Genomic DNA, 19,548 nt, shown 5'->3' with positions numbered 1-19,548 from the left:
GCCTTGTGTGTTGTTGATGAAATCAGGCCACTGAGGGTGTTGGGTTGGTCATGTTTGTGTGTCAGTGGTAATGTGAAAGTGCAATCATGGAGTACTTATTATTGAAGGAGTCCCAAAATGAACGCAAATAGATTTTACTATTATGTCTATGCATTTTGACATCTAATATGATTCACAAATTTACAAAAAAAAAAAACCCAAACGTGTAGAACCACATTATCCTTAGAGTTGTCTTTAAAATACCTTTATTTTCTGTTGTTAGATTTGTATATGTTTACATTTGTTTAATTAAATCTTTATTATAGATTTTTCTGATTATTTAGGGGTGCACGATAATTATCGAACTGATAATCATTGTGACAATAATTATCGCGCTGATATGATGGAATTATGACGTCATATCGATAAATCCAATAACAATAAAAATATCTCAGAGAGCCGATAATTTAAAAAAAAATGCTCCAATGAGGTAAGTACGGGTAGAACTGTGCGGGTGAGCAAATCAAGCGCTCCTTTTTTGTCCTGCCTGTGACGTTAACGGTCTGTCATAACTTCCGCTGAGCTCACTTATAAACAAACTTTCCGAGGAAGACATTTTCCATGCTAGTTGTACCAAATGCTCCACAATGAGGGGGAAAAAAAACATTGAACACACAAAATAACTTATCAGCCACCTGAAACGCAAGTGCTGCGGCGTTTGAAAAGTGCAAAAGGTTTGCCAGAGACCTCTGTGGCGTCACACCGGCTACTTTGAGCGTGTGCCCGAATACAGTGCACCTTACTGGTAGTAGTGATGTCATGATATTTGATTAGGACAAATCAATCTCGCACAAAGTTATCGCTGTCGGTTTGAAAAAAAAAGATAATTATTGTATGTAAATATTTTTGTCTTTAAATGATTATTGTGATGTAATTTGCTACGGTGTAGAACTGTACTATGTAATACAACAATTTTTTTTACTTTTTTTGTAAAAAAGCCTCATTACAAAATTGTTGATTTTTTTTATAGAAGCTATTTTTGTTTTGTTATTTTGTCAATGCTGTTTTTTCTAATTCTTTATTATTTTGGTTGTAGCTTGTGTGTAACTGCGGTTGTAGCTGTGGCATAGTATAAAAATATGCGGCATATTCTAAAAATAAAATAAACAAGAAAACTGAAAAAAAAACCAGTGACATTTGTGCTGAAAGGAAGGAGAAAAAGTTGAAATGCTGAAAATAATGCAGTTTGTCACTGATATATAACATCTTAGCATATCTACATGGGTTGGTTTTGGCCTTTTTTACAAAATAAAAAAATATTTACATTAACATTAACAAAGTGGTTTGAGAGTGTCAGTCAAAACTGAGCATTATTATGTTTATAAAGGCAGAATGTTGGATTGTTGGATCCTGTGCAGCTAATAATATAGAGTGGCGTGTGAATGGTTTTGCATTATTGCTTGCAATTTGACTTAGGAATGTGCTTTGGGTCCAAATTGTCTGGACCCAAGCTGGGACATAAGATGACACCAAGCAGCAGCTGCTGCATTCCTTCTGTGGCTTCTCTCTCCTTGATGCCCGTGTATTGCACCGTATATTAACTTGTCGTTATTTGCATTTGTAGTATTTGCACTCAATACTCGGCCGTATTACACAACCTGGAGGTTCAGGCGAGGACTCACATAAACACACTACAGCACTTGGACCTCTGGGTGTAGAGGTGGGGAGGAGTCGGCCAATCACAGCTCGGGATCTGCACCCCACCTCCTGTGCAGCCATTGGTGGAGCCTCTTATTGTGTCAGTGAAGCCAATCAGAGAGGACATGGGGTACACTTCAGTGATAATAGTGACCATGCAGATGTATAAATGTCTTATATGATGAACATACATAATTATTTGTGGCGATAGAAGGCCAAAGTAGCCTCATCAACAGTACGGGCTCATACACGTACGTCAGACCCATTCACTACAATGAAGTGATAAATATGCACCGTTGCAAAACACAAATCGACCCAATGTGTTACATGACAAGTCCTTTGTTACATCACAAGTGGCGTAAAAAGTTTGCAAGCCGACTCATTCCAGCCGCTGTGACACGTGTCCGCATGCCCTTGAACCCGCAGAAAGGGGAAAGACAAACATGTGTTTTACAGCCTCCCTGACTTTATCTCATTCTGTTCCTTTCTGTCAAGTGCTACCCACATGACCCCGAAAGGGGTGTCACCTTTTAGACACGGTGAGGTCACTGTGACACCTACTCCCTGCTGCTCAGTCGGACCCAAAGGGGGTTTCTGTCAATTCATGTAACATGGAAAGCATCCCTCTTGCACACAGCATATAAAAGAAGTAGCATATCAAAATATTGTGAAACGTGCATTTCTTATATTTTATTTGTCATAAATGAAATGTTTATGATAAATTTTAGGATAGATTTGATTGTTTTCCTCACATGTACATTTTCATTACATTCAATATGTTTTTACACACAGTTTTTACACAAATGTGCAATACATTACATATTTTTCCACTAAATGTAGTATAATTTGTATATATTCTATTTTTCTGTACAAATTAAATTACATTTAATATGCCTTTTCACTAATTTACAATAAATGTAATATTTATTCTTCAAATCTAGTTGTAAATATAATTTTTGTCCCCCTCCAAGGTCTTATAAGTTCACTTTTTAACTCAAATTTAACACAGCTTTTTTCATTTTTTCATTTTTGTAAAAATGTATTTCATATATTTTTGCTCTAAAATAGCATACATTTAAAAATTGGCTGAAATGTAATACTTTTTTTGAAATACACTTTTTTTCAACTCGGGTGTGGGAGGAGTTCGGTGAGGCCATGGATTGCGATTTTCTGTTGTCCTGGAAGAGGTTCTGGAAAACTGGCCGACGCCACACGGCCACTCGGATCACACGGTTTACAGTGGGGACGGAAGCCTGCTGACCTCCACTGAGGATATAGTCGGACAATGGAAGGAATACTTTGAGGCCCTTCCCAATCCCATTGACATACAGTACCTTCAATAGAGAAAGCAGAGTCTGAGGACACGAATACAGACAGTTGCATCACCGTGGTGGTATCTGGGGTAGTCAAAACACTCCCCAGTGGCAAAGCTCCGGGGGTGGATGAGTTTTGCCAAGAGTTCCTCAAGGCTCTGAGGGACTGTCTTGGCTGACACGTCTCTTCAAGATTGCGTGGAAGTCGAGAACAGTACCTTTGGCTTGACAGACTGGGGTGGTGGTCCCCCTTTTCAAAAAGGGTGACCAGTGGGTGTGTTCCAACTACAGGGGGATCGCACGCCTCAGCCTCCCTGGAAAAGTCTATTCCAGGGTGCTGGAGAGAAGGGTACGATCGTTAGTCGCACCTCGGCTACAGGAGGTGCAGTTTGGTTTTCGTCACGGTTGCAAAACACTGGACCACCTCTACACCCTTGCAAGGGTACTGGAGGGTTCATGGGAGTTTGCCCAACCGGTCTACACATCCTTTGGGGACTTGGGGGGGTGCTCTGGGAGTATGGGATTGGTGGCACACTACTATGTGCCATTTGGTCCCTGTAAAACCAGAGCAGGAGCCTGGTTCGCAATGCCAGCAGTAAGTCGAGCCTCTTTCTGGTGAACGTTGGCCTCTGCAAAGGCTGCCTTTGTCACCGATTTTGTTAATTTTCATGGACAGAATTTCTTGGCCCAGTTTGGGGGCCTTGGGATCTCGTCTCTGCTATTCACAGACAATGTGGTCCTGTTGGCCTCATTGGGCTGTGACCTTCAGCGTTTACTGGCGCGGTTTGCAGCTGAGTGTGAAGCTTCTGGGATGAGACTCAGTACCTCCAAATCCGAGGCTGTGGTTCTCAGTCGGAAAAGGGTGGACTGTAGCCTTCGGGTTGGGAGTGAGTTCTTGCCCCAGGTAGAGGACTTCAAGTGTCTTGGGGTGTTGTTCACGAGTGAGGGAAGGTTGACGCGTGAGGTCGGCAGACGGATTGGCGCAGCGTCTGCAGTACAGTGCTCCCTCGCTCCATCGCGGTTCACCTTTTGCGGACTCGCTGTTTCGCGCAATTTTTTTAGTGCAATTTTAGTGTTTTTTTTTTTTTTTAGAACAGTGTATGAACGCTGTTACAGGGCGAGCCTAGCCTTTTAAGAAGAATTGCATTGTGGGAAGTTGAGTGTTGTAGTTCTGTGCTAAAGCTCGAGGTGGCGGTGTATCTCTATTCTCTCTCTTCTTGCACCGCCCATTGGCTTCTGCGTCCTGATTGACTGTAGACCATTGTCAATCAATCTCCTTCGTTCCGCCTCCTGTTGTGGTCATGGCTACCAAACTAGCTAACTGAGTAAGCTGTTTATTAACCGCCAATACTGTAAAAAATAGAAGAAACAGAAGAAGCTAACCGTGTGAGGAAAATACGACGACAGGAGCAATATGTTTTAACACGGATACAAAAACGCGACAGTCGAACGGCGCCAGGACGAAGAAGCACGGTCATAGTAGTGAAATACTTAATCATTTCTTGTGTCCAACCTAGTAGGGTGAGCATTAAAATTAAAATGAAATTTGAACTTTGGGAGTGTTTAAACAAGAGAGAAATGTGAGAAAATGTTATTGCCTGTCTGAGAAGGGTGTATAAGGTGGATGGTGAGGGGTGTTACAGCCTTAAAACATATATAATCATTGTAAACAGATCAAGTTGGCTACTTCGCAGATTTCACTTATTGTGGGCTATTTTGGGAACCTATCCCTCGTGATAAACGAGGGAACACTAACGCGGTTGCCGTACCGGACTGTCGTGGTGAAGAGAGAGGTGAGCGGGAAGGCAAAGCTCTCAATTTACTGGTCGATCTATGTTCCCACCCTCACCTATGATCATGAGCTTTGGGTTGTGACCGAAAGAACGAGATCGTGGATACAAGCGGCCGAAATGAGTTTCCTCCGTAGGCTGGACTCATCCCTAAGAGAGAGGGTAAGGAGCTTGGTCATCCGGGAGGGGCTCAGAGTAGAGCCGCTGCTCCTTCACATCGAGAGGAGCCAGCTGAGGTGGCTCGGGCATCTAGTCCGGATGCTTCCTGGAAGCCTCGCTGGTGAGGTGTTCCGGGCATGCCCGGCCGGGAGAAGGCCCCGGGGCAGACCTAGGACACGCTGGAGGGATTATGTCTCACAGGTGGCCTGGGAACACCATGGTGCCCACCCGGTGGAACTGGAAGAGGTAGCCGGGGACCGGGAAGTCTGGACCTCCTTACTGAGAATGCTGACTCCGCGACCCGAACCCGGATGGAATGGAAATTCATTACATTATATATTTTTAATTACATTCATTTAGCTCATATTTAATACAGCTCACATTTTAAAAATAAATGTCATTTTTTGCTCAAATATAGTATGCATTGTATGTATGTATTTATTGTATCAATTTAATCTTTTTTGTCAAATTCTAGTATAATAGACTTGTTTTTTATTTAATTACATTTTTTTTCAAATTTTGACTTGCATTTGATATATTTTATTAGTTTGCTGAAATTTTTGTATACATTTTTTGCTGGAAATACAGTAGTACACCTAACATTTTGTGGCTGAAATGTAATTATTATTATTTAGTTAAAATCTTATCCTTTTGACACACATTTAGTATAAATATCCTGTAGTATAAATATATATTTTTTTCTTTCGTTATGGTATAATTTTTTCTTCAAATTTGAAACTTGTCTGTAAGTATGTTTTTGCTCAAATTTAGTATATTTGTAATTATTTTTCCTTCTGGTTTAATATTTTGTTCACTCAAATTTATTGTATTTTTTTAATAACTGATAAGTATGAATTTGAATTACATTTTTGATGTTTTTTGATGATGTGTGATGTTTTTTTTTTTTAACTCAAATGTAGCTTTGTGGCACATGTGACTGCTTGTCCATTGGAGCCAAAGGGAGTGTCTCTCAATTGATTTCATAAAAGGTGGGTCAATGAATGGGAAGTTTGATTAATTGCTGTGATTGTTATTAAACCTGTCAGGACCGGCTGTGTGCGTGCCGCAAAGTTGTGTAATGTTTGAAAGTGTTCAAAAACACAACACAAAGGTCATGGGGCTTTTATCGGTCCCTTCCCTCGCCATCCTCTGAGGGGCCCGGCAGCTTCACGTTGGACTTTATACTTTTATCGTAAATCCACAGCCTCTCCCACTGATTTACTTCAAGAAAGAAGCAAAACTTATACGGAAAGATCTGAATTGACCGCAGTCTAACACAAAAATGTCAGCTCAGGCAGCTCTACAGGGCATGCAACCGTATTTGGTAACTTGCACTTCACTTTAAGGCTGTAGAACCATGTGACTTCTCCCAGCCAATCAGAGAAGAGAGGTCATGATAATAATAATAATCCTACTGTTCTATGTGACATTGTTATTCTTATTATATTGCAATGAAAATAACCTCCTCTCACTTGGTGTTAAGACGTGTTGTGACAACAGTGATAGTCGTTATCTTTGGTCAGAACCAGAACACGCTTGTCAGTGTTGCTGAGGCGAGGAAAAGAAAAAAATAAGCCATTTCCTGGTCAGTCATTAACAGACGTTGTTACCGTTTTCACCGCGGTTTACGGCCAAAACAAATAGGAGGCGGATCACCGCTTTGGCACCGGGCAGCAAGTTCGAGTCTTCTCTGGTTTGATCTAGTTGAGGCTATTAGGGGATCTCTGACCTCGGCACATTTAGATAGGAGCTGCGTCCCACTTCCACACACTTCATAAATACACACATTTACTGTACATCCCACACACTCTATAAAGGCGAGCAGCTTTGTTTGCATGCTATTTTGTATCCCTTTCGTGTGCATTGTATTTTTTTTCATTGATTTTGTGTCTTTTTAATTTTTTAATTTTAAAAAATACTTCTTGTTTTAGTCACATTTAAAGGGATCATTCGTATTTTTTGACATGAACTTGTTTGACATCCCCATCAGCGGTGTAGTCCATCAACACTGACTTACCCCCCGCTTGGTCCCGTGAGCTCAGTTCTGGTCGGATTTTGGTGAAGAGGAACGTAGTTGCCGTTAGTTGCTGGGGCCACTAAGTAAAGAGTTTCGCTTCTCAAAACAATATGCGTTCAAAAGAGTAATACATTTGCATCGCAAAAATGCCTGCTTGAAAAAAATCAGACCTCACAAATCACTGGCGTTACTTTTCTCTTTGGTTGCATCTTCATCTGCTGTGAGGTCTGATTTTTTCGAGGAGGCATTTTTGTGATACAAATGTGTTACTCTTTTGAATGCATATTATTTTGAGAAGCCAAACTCTTTACTGTTTGCCCCCTTAGGTATTTGCCCCCTTCCTGATTTCTTTTTTTTTGCATGTTTGTCACACTTAAATGTTTCAGATCATCAAACTTAGCAGTTTTTAAATGAAACCTTTTATTATTAAGGGAGAAAAAAAATCCAAACCCTCACGGCCCTGTGTGAAATCTATCAGTCTGAAAAAGGTTATAAAGCCATTTCTAGCTTTGGGACTCCAGCAAACCACAGTGAGAGCCATTATCCACATTATCCACAAATCCACAGTGGTGAACCTTCCCAGGAGTGGCGAGTCAACCAAGCGACAACTCATCCAAGAGGTCACAAAAGACCCCACACAACATCCAAAGAACTGCAGGCATCACTTGCCTCAGTTAAAGTCAGTGTTCATCACTCCTGTAAACATCTTGATGATCCCCAAGACCTTTGGGAAAATACTCTGTGGTCTGACGAGAAAAAAGTTGAACTTTTTGGAAGGTGTGTGTCCTATTACATCTGGTGTAAAAGTAACGCATAAGTAAAGTAAGTAAAAAAAAAAAAAAAGATACCCAGCTCACAGTAGGGGGTGGGGCTGGGGGGGGGAACAACACAGAGCGTCAAAGGTGAAACACAGAAAAAGGAAATACATGAGATCGTTTACTATGATCGCAGGAACATCATACCAACAGTAAAATATGGTGGTGGTAGTGTGATGGTCTGGGGCTGTTTTGCTGCTTCAGGACCTGGAAGATTGCTGTGATAAATGGAACCATGAATTCTGCTGTCTACCAAAGGAGAATGTCCGGCCGTCTGTTGGTGACCTCAACTTGGGTTCTGCAGCAGGACAATGATCCAAAACACACCAGCAAGTCCACCTCTGAATGGCTGAAGAAAAACAAAATGAAGACTTTGGAGTGGCCTAGTCAAAGTCCTGACCTGAATCCTATTGAGATGCTGTAGCATGACCTTAAAAAGGCTCTTCATCCTGGAAAACCCTCCAATGTGGCTGAATTTCAACAATTCTGCAAAGATGATTGGGCCTTAATTCCTTCACACACACACACACACACACCCACACACACAATAATAAATAAATAGATAAATAAATTCCTACACACAGCGCTGCAAGAGACTCATTGCAAGTTATTGCAAAAGCTTGATTGCAGTTGTTGCTGCTAAGGGGGGCCCAACCAGTTATTAGGTTTAGGGGGCAATCACTTTTTCACACAGGACCATTTAGGGTTGGATTTTTTGTCCATTTCAGTTTCATTTAAAAACTGCATTTTGTGTTCAGTTGTGTTGTCATTGACAAATATTTAAATTAGTTTGATGATATGAAACATTTAAGTGTGAAAAACATGCATAAAAATGAGAAATCAAGGGGGCAAACACCTTTTCACACCACTGTAGATGTAAATTTGATATGTATCCGATCTACTGCAGTCTGAACGGTCCAACCCATACGTCATGGAAAGGCGTGCTTTTCTTGGATAAAGGATGTAGGCAAAAGTTGTTGTCATCCAAAAAGTATTTTTAAAAAGCGTCAGTGAAGCGGCTCACGCAATGTCCCGCCACTCCTGACTCCGACATCCACCCTCACGCTCCACGGAGCAGACGTCGCAGCAAGCCCTCCACAAACTGCCAAAGCCAAAATTCTTGCCCTCTGTCTTCTTAATCTCTTACGTGGAATCATTTGGATAAATAAATATTGGCTCCCTTTGCACAAATTCCTTGAAATTACCACAAACGCGTAAAGAAGAGCACACACTGCAGCAATCTTTACTTCTGTCAACGCATGGAAATGCGTGTGATGCGGATGCACGTTACTTCCTGAACGCTTTGCGTTCACATTAACAAGTCCCATTTTTACCTCCACCAAGCAGAGAGGTTATGTTTTTGGCGGTTGTTTATCTGTTTGTATGTTTGTGTCCAAAATAACTTCAAAGTTCTGCATGGATTTGGATGAAATTTTCAGGAACTGTCGGAAAAACTGATTAAATTTTGGGGGTGATCTGGACCACCGTCTGGATCCAGGTTTTTTTTTTAAAAGGATTCTTTAACCTTACAAGATTGGGCCATTTAAAGCATTTGTGCAAACAACTCCACAAAAAATGGTAAAAGCAAAAAATGTAGGATTATTATTTTGGTGTGAATCACAGTGGGGGGGAACTATGGCGCTTGGCGGAGGTCTGCGCTCTCTGAGTGCTTCTCTAATTTTGGTCATGTGAACGACCACATAAAAAATCATATTTTAGCAAAAAATCGGAATTGGACATCATGCTTTCACAATGTGAACGTAGCCTTAGTCAATTCCATATGTGATAGTTTTATTCCAGATTTAGTCGAAGAAAACGAAAAAAAAGTTTTAGTCGACAAAAAATAAAAACTTTGTAGTGTAGTTTTAGTTTAAAAAAAATGATTAAAAATATAATTTATGCCAATAAGTATTGGAAGTTGGAGGAAGGAAAAAAACAATGAGGGGATACAATTACTCTCTCTGTATACAAAGTACACCTGTAGAAGGTGAATACTAAATCAAATGTAGGTATATCATATCTGAGAAAACATAATACCTGCACAACAGGAAGAAATGTCATGCATTTTAAACGTCTGACATCAGAGGTCCCCAACTGGTACCAGTCCGTGGGCGGGGCTCAACCAGGCATACAGATAACAATGATAGATAACAATGGCCTACCCTCTTTCGTGTGACAATTCAACAGTGTCCTAATTCCTTCGTCACACACGTTGTCGGCTCACTCTCTCTTTCGGTGAGCTGTGTCCTCCTTCATCTGGCAGTAATCCTGCGCGAAGCAGCCATGTTTCCTTGTCCTGACAGCCAAATCCATCCATCTTCTATGCCCCTTATCCTCAAATCCATTGCCTTTAACTTGAAAGCGGAATCATATTGATTTCTTCGTGTATGTTATATGATGGAAGATTGTCACTGCCGGGTTGTCGCTGCGAATGTGCACGACGTGTCTACATTCCGGTACAGTAGGTGACAGTATGCACCTAAACGTTGGTTGCGACCCGCCATAAACAAGAAGAAGAAGGTCTACATCGGTGGCTTGTTTTCGGTAGTCAGTGTGAGATGGCTAGCTCGATACTTCATTCATCTCCAAGAGAACAACGCGGCATTTTATATTTTGTTTTATATGCTTTATTGTATCTGTATTTCTATTTACTGATGCATAGTGTACGTGAGCGGATATGACATGTACGCCTGCGCCGCTACATACATTGTGTACGTTTTACATAGGGTTACTTGTGAAATTGCTGGATATTACACATTATTTCTGCTGGAGTTACGCTCTGGACTTCATAAGAACCACGGTACAGTGGCACCTTTGTTGCCGCCTTTGAGCCAGCATAGCGCGTGGATTGTCCTGGATCCATCTACGCCCCCTCTTTTATATGTTACATTTCCTTTTTGTTTTCACTCAAGCGTGTGCAACGAAGGCAACAGGGTAAGCAAACGCAGAGAATTGGGGCTCCTCCACGTGTTTTGGTTGTTTCCTGAACTTTTTTTTGCCCTTATGATGGATATATCTTAAGGCCCTGTCACACCTTGACGATTTAGCCAGCTTACGCCAATGTATGAAAAAATTGGCCAATACGCTGGCGTATGTCGAATAAGTTCTGGGTAAGTTTTGTATAAGTTAGGAGCACGCTGAAGCACGCTGGCATACGTCGTAGTACGTCCAAGTCGTCCAAAAATTTTGTGCATGCACAAAACTTTTCGATGTATGTCAACGTATGATTCATACGTCCCGCATACGCGGGCAATAAGTTATGCGATCGTTGACGCCCGTTCACACACGTTATTTGTAAGTTACGCACAAGTCGTAATACATCAACATACCTTGAGACAAAACTGTATCTTCTTGGCTGGGAGGAGATGGAAGCCACTGGTGAAGCAGCTTCTTATACCATTGACGATGCCTGAGAGGCGTTAGAACCTGCGTCATCTCCATCAGAGTGAGAGTGGGAGGGGGAGGCTGTGGGTGGTGATGGATCCCTCCGTCACTGCCCTGATACTTCTTGGCAGCGGTCTTGGAAATTGTCTTCGGCATGATGGTGATGTTGACACTGTGATGTCTAGTGAGGTGAGTCATCAAGTGCCATCCTTTTTATAGGCTACGGCACGTGATCGTCGGCCATACGCTGCCGTGCGGTTTGCATAAGTTAGACTGGTGTTGGGCATAAGTTGTGAACGCCGGCAACACGCTACGCATTCGTTGGTATAAGTTGTCCATAAGTTATAGAAACGTTCTCTATAAGGTACTAATACGTCAATTATACGTAGAACTCGTTATGAATACGCTATGTATACGCCAAAAATTGAAAAAAATGTCCACAGTTCAACGTGTGCCATCAAAATGATCACGTCAGGCATGTGCTGGCTAAATTGTCAACAGCGTTTAGTAACAGCGTTTTCTGAATTCCATATTTAAACGATTAGTGGTAGTTCTGAAGTATAGGAGATGTGACGAGATTAGAACACGACCACACCAAGCATCATCGGAAATGTAGTTTTTACCCATAAATTAGCCGCACCGATGTATAAGCCGTGGCGTTCAAAGTTTGAGAAAAAAGTAGCGGCTTATACACCGGATGGAAATATGGGCCATTATTGTATTTTTAAAAATCCAATAGTTTTTGCATGTTTATGTTGCTTGTTGCGAGCGGCAACCCGTCCCACTTTGTTCCACGGTCCTTGAAGGCACCATTATGCGTGCGCTAACTTTCTCCCACAATGCACAGATAGACTACTGTACTGTACTTTCCCCTTTTTCTTTCGCCTCATACTTGCTCCCAAATGCTGCTACTATGTGGGAATGCATGAAGGTAAGTTTTGACGCCGCTATTGAGTGCTAATTGAGTGCATATCTGTTGGTGCACAACCTCAAGTTCACTCACGCAAGCACAGTGGCTTTTACCACACACATCAAACAGCGACGTAATCATCCTCTCTCTGAAAAACAAACTCTAGGCTCGTACAGGTGGGTGGGGGCTCTGTATTCATTTTGTGCCGCACTTTCAGAACCACTGGTGTAAAGCATCTACGATATGTTATTATTTTTGTAAAATTTAGAATCATTTAATATTTTTAAAGTCAAATTTGGTCTAGTTTTTGTCCCCTTGAAGTCAATACAATTTATTTTGACATATATAGACATAAATATAATATATATAATATTAATATATAAATATGTATTATATAAATATGTAATGTATCAAATATAGACATATTTTTTCCTTTTTAATTATGTAAAGTTTTTGCTGAATTTTATTAGAATACATTTAAGTGTAATATTAATTGAATATTACTTGACATAATTCTAATTCAAAATAGTTTATTATCCATTGAATATGTGCTTGAATATGTCTTTATACAATCCAGTATGATTGTAAGAGCTTTTACTGACATTTAGTATCAGGTTAATATTTTTTGCTCAAATTAAGAATAAATCTAATATTCTTTGGTAAAATTTCCTATTAATGCAATTTTTACTAACTCAAATTGACTACATATAAGGTTTTAAAATATATATATAAATTCAGTGAGAATGTAATATGTTTTACACATTTAGTATTCATTTAATACTGTTTATGCAATTTTTATATAATTAAATCTGAATTTAATGTTTTTTACTCTAAGTCAGAATTAATTCTTTTTTTTTAAGCTAAAATGTGGTATTCTATTTGTTTGGCTCAAATTTAGCGTTCATTTAATATTCTTTTAGAACACAGTGAATGTTTCCTACTCAAATTTAGAATTAATTTATTGTGTTTTACCTCCAATTTAGTATGTGTTTTACATTCTTTACTCAAATTTAGTATTAATTTATTATGTTTTAACTTAAATGTAGTATGTAGTTTATATTTTTTTACTAAAATGTAGTATTTAATATTTTGATACAATTTTTATTTGATATATTACTTTTTTTTTACTTAATTATTTCTTTCTTAAGTCAAATGTAGTGTTTATTTAGTATTGTTTAGAAGAAGCGAATGTTTCTTCCTCAAACTAAGCATAAATTTATTGTGTTTTAACTCAAATGTAGTTTGTATTTAATATTTTTTTTAACTCAAAATGAGCATTCATTTATTATGTTTTAAGTCAAATGTTGGATGTATTTAATTTCTTAGACTTTATTTTAGATGTCTACAGTAGAGGTGATATATTGTGAAGTTCTGTGTTGTGTTGATGCATGTTCTGCACTGCAATGAAGTGGAAGAATAACATGTGTTTACTTCTTGCAAGATGTGCTTTCCATAACATAACAGGGTCTTCCCCCACCCCCACCGAAAAGAGAGCGCACAATGAGAAGCAGGAACAGCGATAAGGAGATGTTCCCATGTTGAAAATGTGCTCCGAGGAAATGGTCCATCCAGAGAAGAGAGCAGAGCCTCAGGCAGGATGGAAGCCAGCATTTACTGGAGCTCCAAATCCAATTCTTAGCACTCATGGAGAGCAACCCATAACGCCATGCGCCGTGTTCCACTCAGGTATACTCTACATGCTAAATACTCACTTTTCTCATGCTGGATTTTCCACCATTTATTAGCAAAAGCCCCAAGATATTTATATGCTGGATTATATCAACCAGCGTTGCTTTGTACCTACAGCCACTGGCCAGAATATTAGGTACACTTACACGATACAATACAATAAATTTGCTCCCTTTTCATGAATTCATTCATGAATTTGACAATATGCTTGTTATTGTGGTGGTATTTGACAGTGATGTACAACTACACTTCATCAGTTGTGTCTAATGTTATGTCCCCCTATTAAAACTAAAAAAATAATGATAACCCTATAAAAAAGCACATTAATGGGGTTAAATAACAACTACAAATACATAAAAAAAAACAACACACACACACACACACAAAAACATAATATATAGGCCGGTATTAAAAAAATAATCCAATAACAAAAATATTTTAAATTGATATGCAATATACTACAAAATAAAAATATTTAATTCTATGTATTTTTTTAATATGCTAAGTAACAACCAAAATATAATAACGGTTATTTATTTAATTTAATTTATTTATTTAGGACAGTGCTTGTTGATCAACATATGATTAAAAGTATCACAATAAAAATGCAAATACAGTAGACGCCCCTACAACGTAAATAATCTGTTCCGAGAACCTTCATGTTATGGGGATTTTATGTTATACGAAGCGTAAAATACATGTAAATAGCCTAATCCGTTCCAAGATCTTCCCAAACTCACCCCTTTGGCCCTTCAAAATATTCAAAGTCCACCAAATATGGTGGGAAAATATAAGAAAACGTTAGCATAAACATAGTAGAGTAACATTCCAATATAAAATAAGGTAATAAATAAGATTACTGTAAATGAATAAAACTGAAAAACAAGAACAATCTTACCGTTCACGAGATGTCTTGATCAGGAGCGCAAGTGGAGGCAGGAAGGAGGAGTCGAAACCCGACTCAAAGAGTCTAAGAGTCAGCTGGTCTCACAGACAAACGCACACGCACTACACGATAATGCTGTGTGCAAAATTTTAATTTGTAACTTAACTTAATTGTTTAAGTTAGTTTCAGGGGGACTACGAAGAGGAAGGAGGTTGAAGGGACAAGCCTGTCTCTCACACAAAAACTCACGTACGTGCTGTATAACTCAGCCAATGAGATGAGAGCATAGGCGGTGCCCTGAAAATCAGCCAATGAGAGCGTGATGCGTCAGAAGGCGTCACCAAGTGTTAATCTGAATTTGCACTGACTTGAGGCATTAATAAAGTTGATTGAAAAAAAAAAAAGACTTGCACTGACTTGACGCTCTACATTATATGGAATTTCTTACGTAATACGATGCAAAAACTTAAACATAAAACATACATTTTTTATGTTCAGTGGAATTTATGTAAAAGGAGGTTTATGTTATGCCAGGTAATACTGTATACTAAAAATAAAATACCTAATGATATATCAATATTTTTAAAGATGCTAATATAATAATGTTTATTTATGTATTTAGGACAGTGCATATTGATCAACATACAGTATGAGAAAAGGCATCGCAGTAAATATGCTAGAATTAGCTACAATAGCTACATTTTATTTGTTGTCTTAAGACATGAAATGAAGTGAAAGAATAACGTAAAGTTTAAAAGTATATAGGGCAGGGGTGTCCAGAGTGCGGCACGGGGTTATTTGTGGCACGTGGCTGTTGTTGTATTGGCCTGCGGCACATCCTATAAGTAGAATTTAACAAGAAAACAAAAAAAAAATGCCAAATATTAAAAAGAAAAAGAAAAAAGTTGTAATCTAATGAGAAAAAGTTGAATTTTACAAGAATAATGTAATACTATGACAAAAAAGAATGTAATTTTAGTAGTAAATAGTTGAAATATTCAAAAAACCATTTTTTTAAAGTCACAATATTTTGAGAAACAACGATAAATTTTTTAGAAAATTAGGTTGCGGAAAAAGTTATTAAAGTCATAATGTTATGAAAGTAAAGTCAACATACTACGGGAATTAAAGTCTTCATTGCAAGAAGAAAATTTACAAGACCAAAGTCATATAATAATAATTTAACAAACACACAAATAAATAAATAGTTGGAAAATGAAAGCAGAAATGGATAAAACAACTGTAATTTTACAAGAATAAAGTCAAATATTAAGGGAAAAAGGTCGTATTTTAACAAGAAGAAAAGTTGCAGTTTTATGAAATAAAGTTGTAAAATTATGAGGAAAAATAATAATAATAAATGAAAGTGAAAAAATGATGCAGCACACTGGTCCATTTTGCCAAAATGTCACTGTAGCAACTCAAAATGATTCTCAGTAGTTGTCAGGCATGCGTACAAGCACGTGGGGGCCACACAAACTACTGAGAATCATTTTGAGTTGCTACAATGACATTTTAGCCAAATGGACCAGTCTGCTGCATCATTTTTTCACTTTCATTTTTGGGGTGTCTTTGATTTCCCCCCTCTATAGGGTGATCATTTTCATTTCAGAGGACAGCCACAGTGGCTGTCCTCTGCTGCTTATCCACGATCATGGTGTCCGCTTGGTTGGCCACAACCATCTTATTGGTCTGGATTCGAAAGTCCCACAGGACTACCTCTCATTTTCCACCACCCTGGGAGGTGTTTCCCATTGCGATCTAGGGGTCTCCAGTCCATATTCTGCACAGATGTTTCTGTACACTATACCAGCTGCTTGGTTATGGCGTTCCATGTATTCTTTTCCTGCCAGTATCTTACACCCTGCTATTAGGTGCTGGACTGTTTCAGGGGCCTCTTTGCACAGCCTGCACCTGGGATCCTGCCTGGTGTGGTAGATCTCGGCCTCTATTGCTCTGGTGCTCAAGGCCTGCTCCTGTGCTGCCATGATTAGCGCCTCTGTGTTGTCCTTCAGTCCAGCCCTCTCTAGCCATTGGTAGGACTTCTTCATATCCGCCACTTCAGCTGTCTATCAGTGGTACATCCCATATATATATATTCTTACTGGGAAAGAGCCTGAGCTGGTGCATGAGGTTGAGAAGTTCCGGCTAAATATAGTCGGACTCACCTCAACGCACAGCAAGGGCTCTGGGACCAGTCCTCTTGAGAGGGGTTGGACCTTGTTCCACTCTGGCGTTGCCAGCAGTGAGAGGCGACGGGCAGGGGTGGCAATTCTTGTTGCGCCCCGGCTTGTGGCCGGCATGTTGGAGTTTAACCCGGTGAACGAGAGGGTAGTTTCCCTCCGCCTTCGAGTGTGGGGACGGGTCCTGACTGTTGTTTGTGCTTATGCGCCAAACAGCAGTTCAGAATACCCACCTTTTTTGGAGTCTCTAGAGGAAGTACTGGAGAGTGCTCCCTCAGGCGATTCCCTTGTTCTGCTGGGGGACTTTGATGCTCACGTTGGCAGCGACAGTGAGACCTGGAGAGGCATGATTGGGAGGAACGGCCCCCCTGATCTGAACCCGAGCGGTGCTTTGTTATTGGACTTCTGTGCTCGTCACAGATTGTCGATAACAAACACAATGTTCAAGCATAAGGGTGTCCACATGTGCACTTGGCACCAGGACACCCTAGGCCGCACTTCCATGATTGACTTTGTGGTCATATCATCGGACTTGCGGCCATATGTTTTGGACACTCGGGTGAAGAGAGGGGCGGAGCTGTCAACTGATCACCACCTGGTGGTAAGTTGGCTCCGATGGTGGGGGAGGATGCCGGTCAGACCTGGCAGGCCCAAACGTATTGTGATGGTCTGCTGGGAACGACTGGCAGAGTCCCCTGTCAGAAGGAGTTTCAACTCCCACCTCCGGGAGAGCTTCGACCATGTTCCGAGGGAGGTGGCGGACATTGAGTCTGAATGGGCCATGTTCCGTGCCTCTATTGTCGAGGCAGCTGATCGGAGCTGTGGCCGTAAGGTGGTTGGTGCCTGTCGTGGCGGTAATCCCAGAACCCGTTGGTGGACACCAGTGGTGAGGGATGCCGTCAAGATGAAGAAGGAGTCCTATCGGGCCTTTTTGGCTCATGGGACTCCGGAAGCAGCTGACAGGTATCGGCAGGCCAAGCGGTCTGCGGCTCTGGCAGTCGCTGAGGCAAAAACTCGGACATGGGAGGAGTTCGGAGAAGCCATGGAGAACGACTTCCGGACGGCTTTGAAGAGATTCTGGACCACCATTCGGCATCTCAGGAGGGGGAAGCAGTGCACAGTCAACACCGTGTATGGTGGGAATGGTGTGCTGCTGACCTCAACTCGGGATGTTGTGGATCGGTGGAAAGAATACTTTGAAGACCTCCTCAATCCCACCGACACGTCTTCCTATGAGAAAGCAGAGCCTGGGGACTCCACGGTGGGCTCTCCTATCTCTGGGGCTGAGGTTGCTGAGGTTGTCAAAAAGCTCCTCGGTGGCAGGGCCCCGGGGGTGGATGAGATCCGCCCAGAGTTCCTTGAGGCCATGGATGCTGTAGGCATGTCTTGGTTGACACGACTCTGCAGCATCGCGTGGACATCGGGGGCAGTGCCTCCGGATTGGCAGACCGGGGTGGTGGTTCCCCTTTTTAAGAAGGGGGACCGGAGGGTGTGTTCCAACTATCGTGGAATCACACTCCTCAGCCTCCCTGGTAAGGTCTATTCAGGGATTCTGCAGAGGAGGATCCGTCGGATAGTTGAATCTCGGATTCAGGAGGAGCAGTGTGGTTTTCGTCCTGGTCGTGGAACTGTGGACCAGCTCTACACTCTCAGCAGGGTCCTTGAGGGTGCATGGGAGTTTGCCCAACCAGTCTACATGTGTTTTGTGGACTTGGAGAAGGCATTCGACCGTGTTCCTCGAGGAATTTTGTGGGGAGTACTCCGGGAGTATGGGGTATTGGACCAGCTAATTCAAGCTGTTCGTTCCCTGTATGACCGGTGTCAGAGTTTGGTTCGCATTGCCGGCAGTAAGTCGGACCCGTTTCCAGTGAAGGTTGGACTCCGCCAGGGCTGCCCTTTGTCACCAATTCTGTTCATTATTTTTATGGACAGAATTTCTAGGCGCAGCCAGGGCGTTGAGGGGTTCCGGTTTGGTGGCTGCAGGATTGAGTCTCTGCTTTTTGCAGATGATGTGGTCCTGCTGGCTTCATCAAGCCGTGAACTTCAACTTTCACTGGATCAGTTCGCAGCTGAGTGCGAAGCGGCCGAGATGAGAATCAGCACCTCCAAGTCCGAGTCCATGGTTCTCGCCCGGAAAAGGGTGGAATGCCATCTCCAGGTCGGGGATGAGATCCTGCCCCAAGTGGAGGAGTTTAGGTACCTTGGGGTCTTATTCACGAGTGAGGGAAGGATGCAACACGAGATCGATAAGCGAATTGGTGCGGCGTCTGCAGTGATGCAGTTGTGGTGTGGTGTGCTGTTGTGGTGAAGAGAGAGCTAAGCCAAAAGGCAAAGCTCTCAATTTACTGGTCGATCTACGTTCCTACCCTCACCTATGGTCATGAGCTTTGGGTAATGACCGAAAGGACAAGATCACGGGTACAAGCGGCCGAAATGAGTTTTCTCCGTAGGGTGGCTGGGCTCTCCCTTAGAGATAAGGTGAGAAGCACTGTCATCCGGGAGAGACTCGGAGTAGAACCGCTGCTCCTCCGCATTGAGAGGAGCCAGATGAGGTGGCTTGGGCATCTGGTCAGGATGCCTCCCGGACGCCTCCCTGGGGAGGTGTTCAGGGCAAGTCCGACCGGTAAAAGGCCTCGGGGAAGACCCAGGACACGTTGGAGAGACTATGTTTCCCAACTGGCCTGGCAACGCCTCGGGATCCGCCGGGAGGAGCTGGACGAAGTGG

This window comes from Dunckerocampus dactyliophorus, chromosome 14 (genome assembly GCF_027744805.1).
Source record: "Dunckerocampus dactyliophorus isolate RoL2022-P2 chromosome 14, RoL_Ddac_1.1, whole genome shotgun sequence".
Classification (NCBI taxonomy): domain Eukaryota; kingdom Metazoa; phylum Chordata; class Actinopteri; order Syngnathiformes; family Syngnathidae; genus Dunckerocampus; species Dunckerocampus dactyliophorus.
Note: the sequence above shows the minus strand (reverse complement) of the source record.